Genomic DNA, 17556 nt, shown 5'->3' with positions numbered 1-17556 from the left:
TTCAGGTCACATGTTTTACATTGATTCTGCACTAGGGAAACATAACCCCTTCGATTATAGGGTTATGTTAGGGTTGTTACCTCATGTAAGGCAGAATAACACGCCACCTTCCCTCAGACTTTCGGTAATTAGAATAAATTAAGTGTGGCCCACAGTGGAGAAGATAAACCTAAATATTCAACCTTCTGAGATTGTGCATAGCATTTAAAGTCAACCTTCCCTGACCTCACAAGCCAACAGTCTCATCCATAGCCCCCAACCTTCCCAAACGAATGGATTATTTGAGTCACTCCAGCAACTGTGCAGCTGAATGTGGGGTAGAAATAACTTGATGAGCAAAAATTTAGTTCTCAGTCAGTAAAGTAAGTAAATCACAGTATTTGAGATCCCAAAGCCTCCAGCAAAATAAAATGTATGACTAAATTGGCTTAAATTACTTTGGCACTGACTTGATGAAAGACCTTCTGTGTTATTTCAATCATTAGTGGTTTTAATTGCTCCAAGGTATAATGAACACATTATTAATTGATAAGGCACCAGAAACAGTAAAAATCTCCCTTCAAAGGGCCCCACCTGCATGGGGCAAATCTGTCTTCATATCAGCCACATGACTTTTGCCCGGGCAGACAATAGATTAAACAATGAATGAATGATTTATTAGCTGTCTTGTCATGCTATTTAGATGGATGGATGTACACGCGGCATGACCCCACTTCCTTGTTTTCTGCCTTGTATTCCAGGGTAAAGGGAGGGTGGGTGTGGACGGGGATATGCTGGCAGGGCGGGGTGGGTCAGGCACACTACTGGCCACTGACAGGACCAAGCCACTTGATCAATGACCCTGGATTCGATATGTGGCAAGATATGTGTGGGGCAGCAGCATCTGAGCATCAAATACATATAAAGGGACAAAGGTGTGTGTCTGTAAACTGTATCTGTCTTTGTGTTTTGTGTGTGTGTATGGGGAAGAATGGGGGGGTGAAGTGCTAAGCCAGAAAAGTAACTACCTTTAGTCTCCCCAACCTTACCTCCCTTCTCTTCCTCTTTCTCACTCTCTCAAATGGGTTATTCTGGCGATGGCCCTGACAGGCCATGGTTTGGATTTTGATTTATGTTCCTGTGAAGCTCAAATCAAAGATTCCATCTACTGCTGCTTTATGGCAGCTGGGATGATGAATGGTGCAGTCTCTCGGTCAAACCAAGCCTCTGTGTCTTTGCCCCACATTTTAATTGCTAAAGTAGCCAGTCATCGCTCAGCCCTCCTACCCTCTCCCTGCCTCCAAACCTTATCCTTTCTCCGCTTTTCAACTTATTGTCTCTTGCCTTCTCACTCGTTAATGCTCAATAATGTACCTTTATCTCTTCAAAATGTCTGAACTGTCTCAACTTTGCTTGATAAAACTTCAAATTGGCACCTAAAGTGTAGCCATGTGAAGAAAAAAAATATTATCTAGCAGCAAGCAGTGAAGCCTAACAGAAACCCCTTCATATTAAGAAACAGTATCTATCTCTTCAGCTGGCCTACATTATTTTAACCATCCAGCGTTAGCACATGATATACAGCAAACAAGTCTGATGAAGGGGAAAATTCATCCCTGCATCAACATAAAAAGCCACTTTATTTGGAGGAAGAATGCGCAGATGTCAAGCTCTGATAGAGTTTATGTTTTCTCACTATTTTTCAAAAGTAAACACATTCTGCGGTACATGACATTACTAAGTAGGTTAAGTATAGCCCTGGGCCATCATCCATCAGTACAGAATGAAGCGAGCATATTCTGCTCGATGAGAGGTGAAAGTTTTCCACTGTGCCACGATGACATTTAATTTTTCACATCTCCTGCGCGTTCCTGGGATGAATTTTGGCAGACCTGGTGCAATTTAGCTGCTTGGCAGTTTGAAATTGGGCGATGAATCACAACGGGGATTCAATGGAAGCCAGTCAGTGTACAATATTTTCTCTGTGTCAGACTGGAAAGGGAGAGAGAAAAAGAGAGCTGCTGAGGCTTTAGATTGTGTTCTCCAATCATCTTCCACTCACACAGCCTATCATCCGTTCCTCCCCCTTCCAAAAACAAAGTGCCCGGGTTGGCCATTAGAAGAGAAGCTCTGTGTGGCTGCAGATGTCGAGCAATGGCGGAGGTCTTTAAGGTCTGCAGTTGGATATTTTGACAAAGAGCAGCGAAGAAAGAAATCAATAAAGTCAGGACTTTGCCAGTCACTGAGCAGAGCGGCAGCAAATGCAAAGCTCCACTTCAACCCCTAGACAAACTCAAAATGAGTAACCAATAGACAGACACTGCCTCTGACACAAGCCATTTATTAGCCTGGCAGTAGAATTTGGTGGATTGCACAGCTGATGTTCTGTAACTGGGAGGACCACACCTGAGGAGGTGATGTGTTTTATAAATGACGGCATGGGTGGGGGGCACTGGACTGTGTAGTATTGACAAAAATTGTGAAACATACTGTATGACATCTGTTAGGGAAATTTTCCAACTACAACACTATATATCACTAGACATCACAGTGTACTACAGTTGCACTTAAAGAACTGTGTTCGCGCTCTGTATTTTGCATCATCTGCTCCACTGAGCCCTGAAAAATGATCACCTCCAGTGGTGCTGTTGTGTTTGCGGCTGCACTTTGACCTCCAAGTGGAAAAGGGCATGTGAAAAAAAGTCGGGGCTTTTTCTCCCGTGATGACATCCATTTGAACTCTTCGCTGATGCATGTGAAGGATGCAGTGAGGAAAATGATCACAGATAATGGAAACTACACAAATGAAGTAAAGGTCAGCTATTTAAGATAAAGATTTTGAAATCATAAAGATTGTTAAAAGCTAACAAAATAAAAGTAATCATCAAACCAAAAGAAGCAGGTATAATTAATGCCTTACTTTATGACTTGTATAGTGGATAAGTGAACTGATGAACCTAACATTTTGAATTAATGTTTTTTGATAAATAAAAAAAGGAAAGGATACACAAAGTAAACTATAAGCTATAAATATTAGTGTTCAGAGTGCTGTATTTACTTTCTATAGAATTTAATTTTACTGTATACATTGTATTTCTACGCAACTGTTTACTTGTGAATTACATTTTTTAATTTATACTTCTTATTATGCTGATCCATAACAACTAAATTGTGGTAAAAATGACAAAGTAACAAGAAATGTTATTCTAAAATAACAACAAACTAGGCATTTATTTGAAAGGATGAAGATATTTCTTCTTGTGTCAGCATAATCATCCCTTTTGTGCCACTTTTCTTGTGGCACAAGCAGACATATAGACAGAAACCTGAAGTCTTTATCTATAGTTTACATTCATGAGCAGCTGTGCTCTAAAGGGAACACATATTTATTTTGAAATAGATCAAAACCACTTTGAATTTCCCATCCAACAGGTTTCACTTAATTTTTTTCATTGTTTTAATCTGGAATACATATAAAATCTTTAATACACTGGAAATCTTTGGAAAGACTGAAACGACTTATAGGAGACTGAAGTCTGACACAATGAGTTCAATCTGAAGACAATGAGTTACAGTTGCAGGGTCACTATTAACAAAACTACACCTGCATGCCGATTGAGTATTTCCCATCATGCTTGTGTAAAAAAAAATGATGCACCTTTTGGCCAAAATGAGACAAAAGAACAACAGTAAAAGAAAAGACAGCAGAACATGAAAAATGGCTATTTTTTCACACAATCCACAATGTTGTCAAAAAATATATTCCCCGACCGTGCATGTGTACTGAGACAAAGGAAAGTAGTTTAATTTACTGCATCACTTAACAATTAACATGCAAAGTTAAGTTGAGTTCTAACTGTAATTTGACCAAACTGTAAATGTATTTGCGACTTTGAATGACATTGACCCTTGAACTTGAACTGAATGTCAGCAAACCAAGGCTTATCAATGCTTTTGCATCTCCCCAGTTTTGTCTGTTTATATGGCAGTATTTGATTTTATAGAGAAATGCTTGAAAGCGTACCACTTTGAGGCCACAAGAAACTAAAAATATAAAGCTAACTCATATGTCATCCTTAAACAGTAATAAATTATGAATCGTATCTGAGCCCGTAAATATTCTTCTAGCATGACTTCATTCACACACTTCATTCATCTATTGTGCCAGCTTAAATAATTCATTAGACATAATACCTTTAGTTTAGTTTCTTCTACTCCCCTCTTAGCCACATCCAAGAAGGCTTCCAAAATAGTTCACACTTGCAGAACGACTTGGCCTGTCTGCTGAGCCCACTGTTATGCTGCTCCTGGATGTGTAAGAGCCTCCATTTCGACTGCGTAAAATCACATTAACCCAAAGGGGAAGGCAAATGAAAGGATAGCACTGTGGAGTTTCCATAGACCAGTGAGTTGTCACAGTCATTTATGTTTGGGGGTACAAAAACAAAAAGAGTGAGCAAACATGGAGAGAGAAGAGAGTGAGCAGAGTTCATTTCAAGCAATGTACTGATTCTGTGTTACAGATGTGGCTCCATACCCAACACCTGTATTTAATTCTCTCCGTAGAGAGCTTGTATATTGATTGACAAACAAGGGGTATCCTCTCCTCTCACAAAGTGACCCTGTGTCTTGCACCCACCCCATGCAGTTACATACTTTAAATGACATCAGACTGGAAAATATGAAGTGAAATCTGCACGTGAATGTGTGTTAAGATGTGTCTGCGCACGTTGTCGTGTGTACACTTCTGGGGCGTGAGGATGATTCAAAGTGCCATTTCGTTGTGTGAGGACAGCCTTCACAAACGTACACGTCATGCAGAAGATGTTGTCATCTTCCGCCTCATTGTTTGTGTAAGTGATGTCTCCAATCACCATCAAATACGTGGTTTCACCCTCCCTCTGTCGCTCTCCTTCTCAGCTTCTCCTCCGATTGTACAAATTGTCCCATCGTCCTTCTGCTCATGCAGTCCCACATCTCTTCTGTCCTTCTCTGCCCAAGAGGTTTTATGAAAAGGGACTTAGAGATAGCAGTAAATATACAGACGTTGTGATGTAGAGTGTAATGGAATTGTTAGGCCCAGATTTGTGCCTCTCGTCTGTTGTTATAGACAAATATGAATCAAAACTGTGAGGAGTGTTGAGAAAAAAAAGAACAACAAGTTTTCTAGGACTTTTTGGACCATGATGATTAGGATTACATAAAGAGAGAAAGACAAAAAAAAAAACTAAATGCCAAGTGAGAATTTGTCTTTCCTTGTGGTTGTTGTTTTTTTTCTCTTTTTTCTCTCTGTCTTTATGGCCCATTTGACTTAGTTTATTGGCAGTACATTCTACTCACTTTTATTAAAATAAGGAGGATCTGCATAGGATTTTTTTCAAAGGACTGCTGTAAAGAAAAAAAAACAGCTATTTTTATTGGTTCGGCATGAAATATCCAACATTGTGTAAATGAGTCATAGTAAAATAACTTAATTCAAAAGAAGTAAACACATTTATATGTACTAATATTTGCTTTAGATTGACCGCTTTGGCCTTGCAGTGTGCATTATCATCCCTACCACTGTTTTTATGTCCTTTGTGTTTTGTTTTGGAGTGCAGCTGTGACATTATCAGGAGTGCTGATAGTGCTCCTGCTGTAATACCCTGCCATCAACCGCACTGCTTATAGCTGCGTATCATGGCCACTGTCACAACATCCACATATTTTGGCCTGACTTTCACATGTTTGGGATTGGACCTCTCTTTTCCATAAACATTTCTTGGGAACATTTTTGCTGCACTCGCAGAAACATGGGATTCACATCCTCTGTGAAAGAAGCTACGATGTGAAGCCACAAAGCAAGTGGAGACACATTATAACAAAAAGAATCCACCAACAATGTTTAAGAGAGAAGAGGAGCTCTCAGACTGAGACGAAATGAAACATGCATGAATTAGTTTAATAATTTTTTTCATTGGTTCCTCAACAGCAGGGCAAAAATTACTCCCAAACGCGGCTGATAGGGCAATTGATTTCTCTATGGCATGTAAAGCTTTCACTACACTTTTTGCAAGAAACACTTTATTTATCGAACTATCACTGTCCTAAAAAAAAAAAAACTGTATCCAAATTCTGACATTTTGAGTAATTGGAGTGAAACCTGAAAACTAGTTAAGGCTATGAGCTTGAGCTGTGCTGCCAGGTTCCCAGATGATTAACCTCATTCTTCACACATCATCGACCAAATGCAAGCTTTCAATTTGGTGATATATTTAAGCTGCAAAATTTCCATCGTTCCTTGTGATGTGCTCATGCTGCTGCTGTTCTGCTTGCTGCCCAGTATCATCTATACTTTGATGATTTAAATATTCACTCATATCTTCATTATTCTCTTGGAAACATACATGTGGGGAATGATAAACTCTGAGCCTAGACACCAGAGCCTACCTATGTTCTGCAAGGTTTCGAACATGAGTTGTCTTTAAGAAATACTGATGAATGTGATGCTAGTTGCATTAATATGCCAGACTTCCAACAATTTTGCATATAAAAGTTGCGGACAGTACAAACTGAAAGAAGCTAATTGACATATTTTGTGGCTTTAAAAGGAGCAGGACAATGTCAGATAAAGTGATATCATGTTTTTCACTAAATAGTATTGGATACCACATTTGAGCTGTGGTTACATGCATCACAGTTGTGATGTGGATACTGAAAGACATTGAATACATTACTAAAAACCATCAACCATTGTTTAATGGCAACATCGTTTCATATTACCTTTTTCTTTATTTATTTGTATACAGATGATTACCATTGCTCAGGACATAAAGTCTTGACCCCAACATTATTTGTATTTATAACCCCCCGTTGGGTTCCTGGTGTGTTTGAAAACAAATAATGCCTGACATTATAGAGTTACTCTGTGGCTATGCCCACATCACTGAACAACAGTAGCTTAAAGCTACAATTAACCACTACTTGTATAAGTGACTGAGTGAAGCTGGCAATTCTTTTGCACTGTACATAACAAAGGCACCAGGTCTTAACAAGAAAGAAGTCTGTAATAAGAAAAACTTGTTGTCCTGGTTCTGCTGCATTGCCTTTGATCATTTTAAAAAGAGCATTTTCTTTTCTTTTCTTTTTTTTTCCTTTCAGCTATCCAGAGTTTTAAAAAAGGAAAAACATGACAACAACAATCCTGGAACCCGGAAACAATCCCATTCTTCCAAACTCAAAATACTTAAATTAGATTAAATTAATTAAATTCCAAACCTTTCTAGATGCTTGGTTAAAAATCTAGATAATGCAATAGGCAATCATTAAATGTTATGTTCATACAGCAAATACATTTTTATGCATATTTGACAACAAATAATCATGAGAAAAGGAAACTCTCTTTCAATTCTTAGGTTTTATATATTACGTCATAGAAAAAAGAAATCCCCTGGCCCTTACCAGGTTAGAAAAAATCTGTGTCATTATTTGTTTAACAAAAACCTTCAAATAAAAAAGTTCAAATGAAGAAGCAGTATGTTGAAAACTAAATACACCCTTAACACTCACCACTTCCATAGAATTAACAGTGTAAGTAGGAGCCAGCTGCTCCTTCTCAAATGCACTTGATTAAGTGATCATCAGTAAGTGTGTGAACATCTATAAAAGCAGAGATTTTGCAGTTTGCTGGTCTGAAGCATTCAGGTGTGTGTTAACATAATGTCAAGGAGGAAAGACACCGGCAATGTTATTAGAGAAGCAATTGTTACTGCCCATCAATATGGGAAGGGTTATAAGGTCATTTCCAAAGAATATGGAGTCCATCATTCTACTGTGAGGAAGATTATTCATAAGTGGAAAACACGACAGCTGCCAATCTTCACAGGAGTGGATGTATCATCAAGTTCACCACTCATCAGACTGTGCAATACTCAGAGAAACTGCTCAAAACCCAAGACATCTCAGATTTTACAGGCCTTAGTTAACTTGTTAAATGTTAAAGTACAAGGCAGTACAATTAGAAAAAGACAAAATTCGTGTGGTTTGTTTGTTTCTTCTCACTCAAAAAAAATGGCTTAAGTTTGCAGAGTTTTTTTCTGAACAAACCACAGGACTTCTGGAACAATGACCTTTGAACAGACAAAGTAAAGTGGAGAGGACTGGTCATAATTCACAGCTCTGCATTTGGTGAAAAACAAACACATCATAGCAGCATAAACACCTCCTACCAACTGCCAAAGGTGCCAAGCACACCAGAAAATCTCCTACAGTCCAGCAAGTCCAGACCTTAACATACTGAAATGCTGTGGCAGAGCCTTACAAGAGCTGTGCTTAAATGAATGCCTGCAAACCTCAATAAAATGAACCAACATTGTAAAAAGTGGGCCAAAATGTATCCACAACTATGTGAGAGACTGATAACACGTTACAGAAAACAATAACTTCAACTTTTTGCTGCCAAAGGTGCTGTACTTAGTTTTTCATACACTGCTTCTGCATTTTGGCTTAGTTTTTGCTTTATGAATAATGACACGCCGTTATAAGTTATAGGATTTATCTTAAATCTGTTGTTTATTGGAGGTTGTATTGATATAATTTTAAGACCTGGGAAGGACCCAGATCTTATTATAGGGCTAATTATACCCTGATGCATAAAACCTTAAAACTGAAAGTGTGTTTTTTTACTGGACTGTGTATAGGACACATTCCTCTCACTGTTTTAGGGATTGGAAAACTGTTCAGGTGTGATTATGAATGCTGGCATTTGACTGTCATGAATGTGCTCCGTAATGATCTGTGATGAAAGGGAAGCTTGCATCCTCATACTTGTTACACATAAGAAATGTGGAAACAAAAAGTGGAAACCTGCTGGCGTTAAATTGAAAACTTTTGTTTAAAGCGAACAGCGTGTTTTTGTTTTTTTTAAAGAAAGAAAGAAAAAGAAAATATTTCTTGCTTTGACATGGATTTAGAAATTATTGCAAACAATTTAAAAGCCCATATAAGAACAAAACTGTCAACACAAATTAAATGCATCTGCATGTGGCCGCTGATACCATTAAATAGAACTAAGTTAAAATGGTATCCAAACAGATTAGCAGAAAAAAAACAAAAATAAGAGGGGCTGTGCAGTTGAATGCTGCAGATTACACTGTAGCTTTTTTCTATCTGTGTATAGGTGAGTACTGCATTAGCACTGCCTAAATCCGTTATAATAATGGGCTAGTGAAAGCATTTGGCATGCCCATTACATCCCCCCAACCCATCTCCCCATCCACCAAATATCTCGTCTCATTACCTGATCGACCTGTTAGCATTCGTTACCAAAAGCTGTAGCCGCTCCCTGCAGAGTACTTCAGATAGATTTCCCATTTTAGATCAGAGCAAAGTGGAGTCAGCTTCGATTGGAGTCGACATCGGAGGAGTTCTTCAGGGCAAACCAGCTGTGACTGGGCTGATGCGTAGCTGTCACTGTGTCGTGACATGATATAATATGAAATGATATTGAACAACGCCGGTTTGGCACTAAATTGTTAGCAGGGCTTCAGGTCTGACAGCAGCCAGTTTATGGCTTTAATCCCAAGGTCCTTTAAACCTTGTTTGACATAAATTGAGTTTGGCTTCTTGACAGGGAAAAAAAGAGCAATGACAGAGAAAACACTTTCCGTTCTCCTATCTTGTTTGGTTCAAATGGAAAGTTTTTCTGTCTGTGAAGTTTCATTTACTCCTATGCCACAGTGAATGTAGATGTCAGTGTCAAAGTGGTGTGGTGATGAATTTGGTACCCTTGCTATCGGTTAAATACACACGTGATTTTGATATCCTTTTTACTCCACATTCTTTTATATTAATCACACAGACCACATGCCAATGGGCACATTCTGCATCAGCTAGATTTTAAATTATAAAAGTGAAGCTAAACATCTTAAGACGGTAATCTCATCTTATTGTTAAGAGGCTGACATCCGCCAGTGATCTGTGATAAATCTGCTATGTAAAGCTCAATGAAAACCTCGAACACAGGTCTGAGGGACCCGTTACAATGACTAATGCACCGACTGACAGCGAAAGATAAGACTCATCCTTCACCTCAGATGAGCCCATTTCTCAGCAATAATGTTCATAATGGAGTGCTCCGGTGTCGTTATTGTGTGAATAATTTAAATTGTGATTTAGGTTATTGGGCACCGAGGTCACAGCAAAATTACCTACCTATAGAGAGATCCAGATGAGATGCAGCTTTACTGTGCACACTTTTAAGAGACACTTTCTTAGACACAAGCAAAAAGGCTGGAGACGACCAAGCCGTAATGATTTGGTGTATAGCTTAATTAGATGTTCCGGCGACATCTGTTTTTAAGGGAAAACTGCAACACTGGCACATTAATTCACTTTGTAATGAATAACTGAATGTCAATGCAGGCCATGAAACCACCAAGAGAGAAGTATGTGAGTCTGTGGGTGTGCAACACAGTGATGCTTTTCCATCTGTTTGGCAAAAACACTCTCCCTCCAACACTGGCATCATCACTGCGCGGTAGCCAGAACGAGGAGGGATTCAAGATGGCCTTAAGCTGATTGGAATTCCTTTTGAATAGGAAAAATGAAACAAAGATGGAGTGGACATTATGCTGCTGAATCTTAGTTAAGGACGCTTCACAAGTGTATGACAGTATCATTAATCTCCAGAAATTACAGACAGAGAAACCAATACAACAGAATCACAGGCTGCTAATAGAATATGTGCATAGAAAGACACATTTTGCTGCGCAGAAATCTTGTGAGTATACACATACACAAGGATGTGCAGGCTGCTAGACTGTAAGCACATCACTAAATAGCAATTGCTAAAATTTGCTTATGTTAAAAATATGCTACGTCTTAAGTCAGCTTTTTTTTTATCTTCCAGATGGAGTTAAACATGTTTGGTTTTTTTTCTCCAGGAGGATAAAAAAAAATGAAGCAGCTTCTTCCCTGTGAGTGACTGCCTGCAGTCCAAGGAGACCACTTGGCACCTGGAGTGACAGGCTGCCATCAGCGTGTAAAGATGCTAATATGAATTCTGATCACTCACTCATATAGGCAAGGGAATTACTGCCTATCACTACCATCGACTGACTCTCCACACATGGCAAAGTCAAGGGGCAAGCTGCAAAACCCAGGCAAATGGAGTTGGCACGACAGTCAAAGCCAGATTCTTCTCGACACCTCCCCCCTAAGTGATAGTGCTACAAGATGTGCTCTATAATATAATGAATTGGGAGCTGTGCCCTCAAGATTTCGGATTGATGAGAAATTTCTATGACAAATCCATCGCTTAAACTATCTCTGTCCTTCAATTTCCATGCCTGCACGAGCCCAGAGGGTCAAAGGCTAATTAGCAAACAGGATAAGAGGCAGAGGAGGAGAAAGACAGAGCGTTCACAATTTTAAGAGGTGTAAATTTATGCAGATTATTTCTAAGAGTAGAATGTCTTTCAGCTGTAATTTAAGGAGAAAAAGCTGCTCCACATTTGTCTCCAAACTTTAACAGCATACCTGCTTTGGTACTCAATTTCGGCTTATTGTGTGCAAAAAAAAAAACATTAAATCATACCACGTCATCATTTTTAAAATGATGATTAAAATACTGTAGCCTACTGTCAATATTTTCAAGCATATTTACTCTCTTACCACTCAGATGTCTATACTTTCTGGATAAAGACTGGATTGGGTTGTTTGTAAAACTTAATTATCTGACAGCAGAGACTTAAAGGGATAGTTCGCCTTTTTTGACATGAAGCTGTATGACATCCCATATTAGCAATATCATTTATTAAATTTGACTTACCCCCTCTCTTCGTATCACTGCGTGCTGTGTAGACCGTGCAGACCGAAGTGCAGACCGAGCAGTCCCCTGCTTCCGAGAAGTAAACACCGTAACAGGTGCGGCTATAGTCAGGTGGCAGCACGCATTGATATGAAGAGAGGCAAAAATAGCGCCAAGAGATTGTGAGGTCTGACTTTTTCTGGATGAACGATTTTGTGATGAAAATGTATTACTCTTTTGAACACATATTATTTTGAGAAGCAAAACGCTTTATTTTTGTGGCCCCAGCCAAGTAACCGGACTACCTTCGTCAACGCCAAAACTCGGCTGGAACTCGGCTCACAGGACGCAGCGGGGGCTAAGTCAAATTTAATAAATGATATTGCTAATATGGGATGTCATACAGCTTCATGTCAAAAGAGCCGAACTATCCCTTTAAGAACTTGACATTTTATTCTACAGTTTTTACAAAAAATGAACAATGATACAATCTTGTTTACAAAACAGTTGGGACAATGTAACTAAGTAGAAAATATAGATATGAATGGAACTATCTAAAAATCATTTGAACCTTTCATTAATTTGAAATAGTATTTTTAAAAGTGCTGTTTTTTAATTTGATGTCAGAAATGCACTTTTAACATTTGGGACAGGGCCATGTTCACCTCTGGAAGCATCTCTTCTTTTTTTTACTAGCACACTGTCAGTGTTTTGGAGTTCTGAAGATTAATTGTGAGGTATTGGCAGAATATCTAATCATTAATGCATAATAAAGGATTTCAGCTGCTCAAAAGTTTGGACCCCCTTGTTTTGCTTCATAATCACCTAATATTTTCAAAGTGACAAGTCTTTACTGCAGACAACCTAACTAAGCATGTATTTTACTCTTACTACAGAGGTATGCTAATGTCATGTGTGCCAGATCTGGTTGGGAAATATTTGTTTCCTCTTCTTCTTTTTTCTTTTTTTTTTTGTACAATTATATCTTGCATTTGTGCTTGTTACTCAAACTATGTTGACTGTGTTACAAAGCCCAAGCTGTAAATTCCACTGCAGAATTATATCTGTTTTTGATTAGGTGTTGCCTAAGAAACTGAGGATCACAGGTCACTCTCTAACACTTTTATGCCTTGTCTCTTAATTACAAAATGTCCCTAGATTTTCTGCAGGACTGGCAAAATCCCCCAATTCTTTCCAATTTTATGTTGAACCATTTTCTAAATTGTTGATTTATTTGGCCATAATCTACACCATCGTTATGACTCAGTCTGAGTCTAAGCCTTTCTTTGTTTTTAAAGATAAAACCTGTTTTGTTGCACATGAATTACTTGATTGCACATCTGATCTCCATAACAAACTCCAAAAAAGTGTGGCTGAAAAAAGACATCTTGACACAAAAGTCAGTCACCCGCTCTGCATCACTGTCCCTCCACTTTTCTCCTCCCCTGCGAATTCTTACTTCACTCCGGAGAGTGATGATACTGTCTGCTTTGCTAAGACTCCCCCTGCTTGACATCTCGACACGAGGAGAAGGATGCTCCTGTCTGTCTCGTCACATCACAGACGTCCTGATTCGGATCCCTCCCATCCAACACCCTGTGATGCTTCACTTTAAAAAGCTGCCCGTCCATCATAAACATCCACCCTTTTATGTTCCCCGCCTGAGAAGGAAGAGGAAAGAGAAATCAGCCCTCTCTCAAACACAAGCTGACAGCACTAAGCAGACTGACGTGACATCAGAGGAGCAATGTGCCAGACACAGATATGAATTTCCATAACAAGGTAACACCACAATTATAAGTCACTCAGTGAGACCATGAACTTACTGCAACATTACTGAATTAGCACAGAATTCTGCATACTTTAGCAAAACTCTAAAAAGCTGTAACTGAGAAACAACTGATCCTGTGTTAAACTTTTTCCTGTAAGAAGTGTTAATCATACATATCACTGTTCCTTAATCAGTCTCTTTCTAAATATTCTCAGCAGTTCTGGAAGAGTCTTAAATTAAATCCTTCACCTTGACTTCATATAAATGTAATACTGTCAATAAAGGAGATATAAATAGATAGGGGTGTAACAATTCATAATCTACCTGAATATTTTAAAAGGGTCTTTTGGGCAATGAGGCAGGGAAAGAGAAGACGACAGAGAGACTTGATCAATCGCCTGAATCCTGCCTCTACAATCAGAAGTGTGTTAATTGAAATGGTGCCGAGCGATCTACCACTAATAAAAGATTAAGCATATCAAATTAGCGATTTTTTCCAAACAATTTGCCACGAATGTATCAAATCTACTTTCATCACATGTGCCTCTGCTTTCCTGTCTGGACAATGATTAAGAAAGAGTTGCTTGTTGGCTGTCTGGGAAGAAGCATTGAGAAATGTTAAGGAGACCTTTTCAAAGTCTGAGCCATTCAGCTTGTGAATGTTAATGTTTTTTAATGAAGACATGAACTGAAAACTAAACCACATGGCTTAATAATGGGGAAAGGAGAGAGACAACACTCAAGACAAGAAGAGTTTCTCTATTAAAGTGAGTAGTCCAAGCTTTCGGGCACCAATGGTCCAAGGAAAATGTATGAATGTCAGAGGCTTAAAGAAAAATCATGAGTGTTTAAGGCTGGATCGCTGGACATATTATTAAGGTGCTTGCTCTGAGCTATCATCACATGTCCACCTTTGCCAGAGCTTTTCTATTTTCAGTATGAAGCTAATGAATTGGGATCTGGAGAAGGTTTTTCTGCAGGCTTACAATGAGAAATGATAAGAGATTATTTTAGAATGAAGATCAATGACAAAGTCCAAACGGTGTGAGAAGGAGCAGGAGGAGGAGGAGGAGCAGGAGAGACATCGACACTAATGTAAGATGAGTGTAATGTGCAACTCAAGGCCAAAGGCAAGAGCTTCATCTCACCAATTCTCTTTACAGGAGTGGAAATTACACAGTGCCATACATAGCTGATTTATACAAATTAATGACCTGGGTTATTAATAGGCAGAGGTGCATATTTTAAACACCATGAGTAAAGGTAGCTTCAATTATGCATCCTTTATAAAACCTGTTTGACTTCAGCACCCACTGTGAAGGTGCATTTTCAAATTTAATCAGATTCATGACAAATTAGTTAATGTAGCAATTTTGCCTCACTCTACCTTGGAAACTTCAGTGGTTTCTAATAAATCTGTTCTACACACATTAGTGATGGTGATATTAAGCTAAGAAAATGTATATTCAATCAGAAAATGTAATGAATCACAGTTAGACATTCTCACAACTTCATTTAGCTTTTTATTCCAACAAAGTATTTGTAAAATTCTTTTGATATTCTTTGAGACTTACTCTGTTTACTTCCATTTACACAAACACGTTCCACATTTCATTGCACACTTTGAGGCCTCCGTATGAGCAAGAGTTCCTGCCCTGCCCCTTCTGTTGTCCAAGGGGACTGCTGCACTGACAATGGTGTCACCTCTCCCCCAGGGGGGACACCTCAGAGTGATTTGTGGTCTGGGAAGACTGATGAACTGCTATTGCCACCCTGTTTCTTTGCAAGATCAATTCTACATGTAGGAGTGTGCTTTATGAATGATGGAGACCTCCTCAAGCCATCCATACAGCTGCCCAAAGACACGGCCCTGGCCCCCATAGCACCTACAAGGCAGGAATAAAGCAATCACTCTTCTCAACAGGGCCATGCATTATGCACCCACTCTCACACGTGAACATAGCTGCATGAATACACAGATAAGCCAAGAAAGCCTGCAATATGGAAACAAATCTACTTGCAGGAAATAAATAAAGATTTTGTTTGGTTTTATTTTTGTTGCTGTTTGAGGGTTTTTTTTTCAGAAGAGCAGCAAGTCTTTGCTTCATTAAAGAAAACTGCTCCTTCTAGTTTGGACAAAGTGTTGCTGAATGGGTCTTCACATGAGAACATAACTGTCAGTTTGCTCTCTGGCTCTGCTCTGTGCTGCTGCTCTGGACAGGCCCATAACTGGGCACAGGCCACTAAGAGTGATTTGATGGTATTGAGGGATCACTTGCAGCACACATCTGAAGGCTGAATAGCATTGTGAATAGGAGCAGCGTACATAGATGTCATGAGTCTTGCCTCCCGCAGAGAGGTTGAAAGCAAAAAGTAGAACGCAATGAATACTTGAGTGTTCTGGAGGCTATGAAATTGAAAGGCCTCTCTTTTTTGCCAAAAGATTTCAGCAGAAAAATAGAGGCAGCTCATGCTTTTTAATCGCAACTTTGAGATTGATTGGGTGAACTTGTGTGCAAATCAATGCAGGCTTGACAGACGTTCTTCTTTAATGATAATCTGGGTGTCAAAAGCAAGAAGAGAGGAATAATGCAGCAGGGCTACCTGACATAAGAGAGAATCTCATATGATTCTTCCAAAAGGAAAAAAAAAAGGACTGAGAATATTTTGGAACTATGCAAATGTCTTGTATAAAACTGCATCTCTTAAAATAATGGAATGGTCCAGTTTCTGAGAACTGTGGGCTATTTTGCTCCACACATTTAATTGTATTAAAAGTACAAAAGCATCCAGGACACAATTTGCATTGCTCTAATCAGATGCATAATGTCCATTTTTTCACAATGTACCAAACACTGAGCCAGGTTGCAGTCTTCAGATGTTGAGGTTTTAATACATACAGCAAAGCAAGACAGACGCACAGCTGAGATAACTTCCATTTACAGTGTAAGCCTGGGAGAGCCACAGTGTAGAGGCCATATACTATTTATGGGTTAATCGATACAGTAGCTGGATGACACCATGTCCCCACCACTTTCTGTCATGATGATGGCTCACTAATTTTGGAACGGCTGCTTTCTCCTGCTGCCTTCAGCAGGCTGCAAGACAGTTTAATTTGGCTGTAAAAACGCCAATCACCAGGTTACTTCTTGTTCCTGGGGGAGGTCAGGATGGGGGTAAGTCTATAGGAGGAAATATATTCGCATAGTTCTCTTAGAGACACGGCTAACCCCTGACATCCCATTTGGGTTGTAATTTCATGTTGTTAAAGCGACAGAGACCAACCCTCAGCTTTAAGAGAGACAAGGGCAATTCCTGATCAGAGAGGCCTTTAGTTCTTGTTCTCTGCATGAGGGTGCCTTTGCATCACAACTATGTGTGTGCATAAGTGAGTGTATGGACAGATCCTTGAGTCGGTGCACACTCTCTTACATGTGGATGTCTGCAATATACTGTATGCTGCATGTGTCCCTAAGTATCCACACACAGCATGTTTGTGTATTTGTATTTTGAAGGCAGGGGTCAGCACACATCAAAGGTCCAGGGGGGACACCCGCGACCATCCCACACCGAAAAAATGCAGCTGGCTCAAGAAAAAAGCGAGACAAGTGGTGAAAAACTCATTACCATGCCACGAAGACTTAACTCTGATCCCTTGATCTGGCTTTGATCTCAACCTAATGTGGATATGTGGGAGAACTGGAGCTTTTAGTGTGATGAAAGCTAACATTTAACTGATCACATTTAATTAGCAAGGTTAAGTCACGTTTGCATTTGGGTAAAGTTCATTTACAGTGTTGAGCACCAAATTATTCTAAGGTAAGCATACAAAAATGACATAAACATCTAAAAATTTGTGCAGAACTGAATTTCAACTGAACATGTTTTGTTTTTGTTTGTTTTTTTGTGCCATCATGATCAAGTTCAAAGCAGGTTAATTCTTTATAGCAAATAATCAAATGTAGTAGTAGTAGTTTTGGTCATGATGTACTGTATTGGATCTATTTGAAACATCGTA

This window comes from Odontesthes bonariensis, chromosome 7 (assembly GCF_027942865.1).
Source record: "Odontesthes bonariensis isolate fOdoBon6 chromosome 7, fOdoBon6.hap1, whole genome shotgun sequence".
NCBI classification, from domain to species: Eukaryota; Metazoa; Chordata; class Actinopteri; order Atheriniformes; family Atherinopsidae; genus Odontesthes; species Odontesthes bonariensis.
This window is presented reverse-complemented; position numbering follows the sequence as displayed.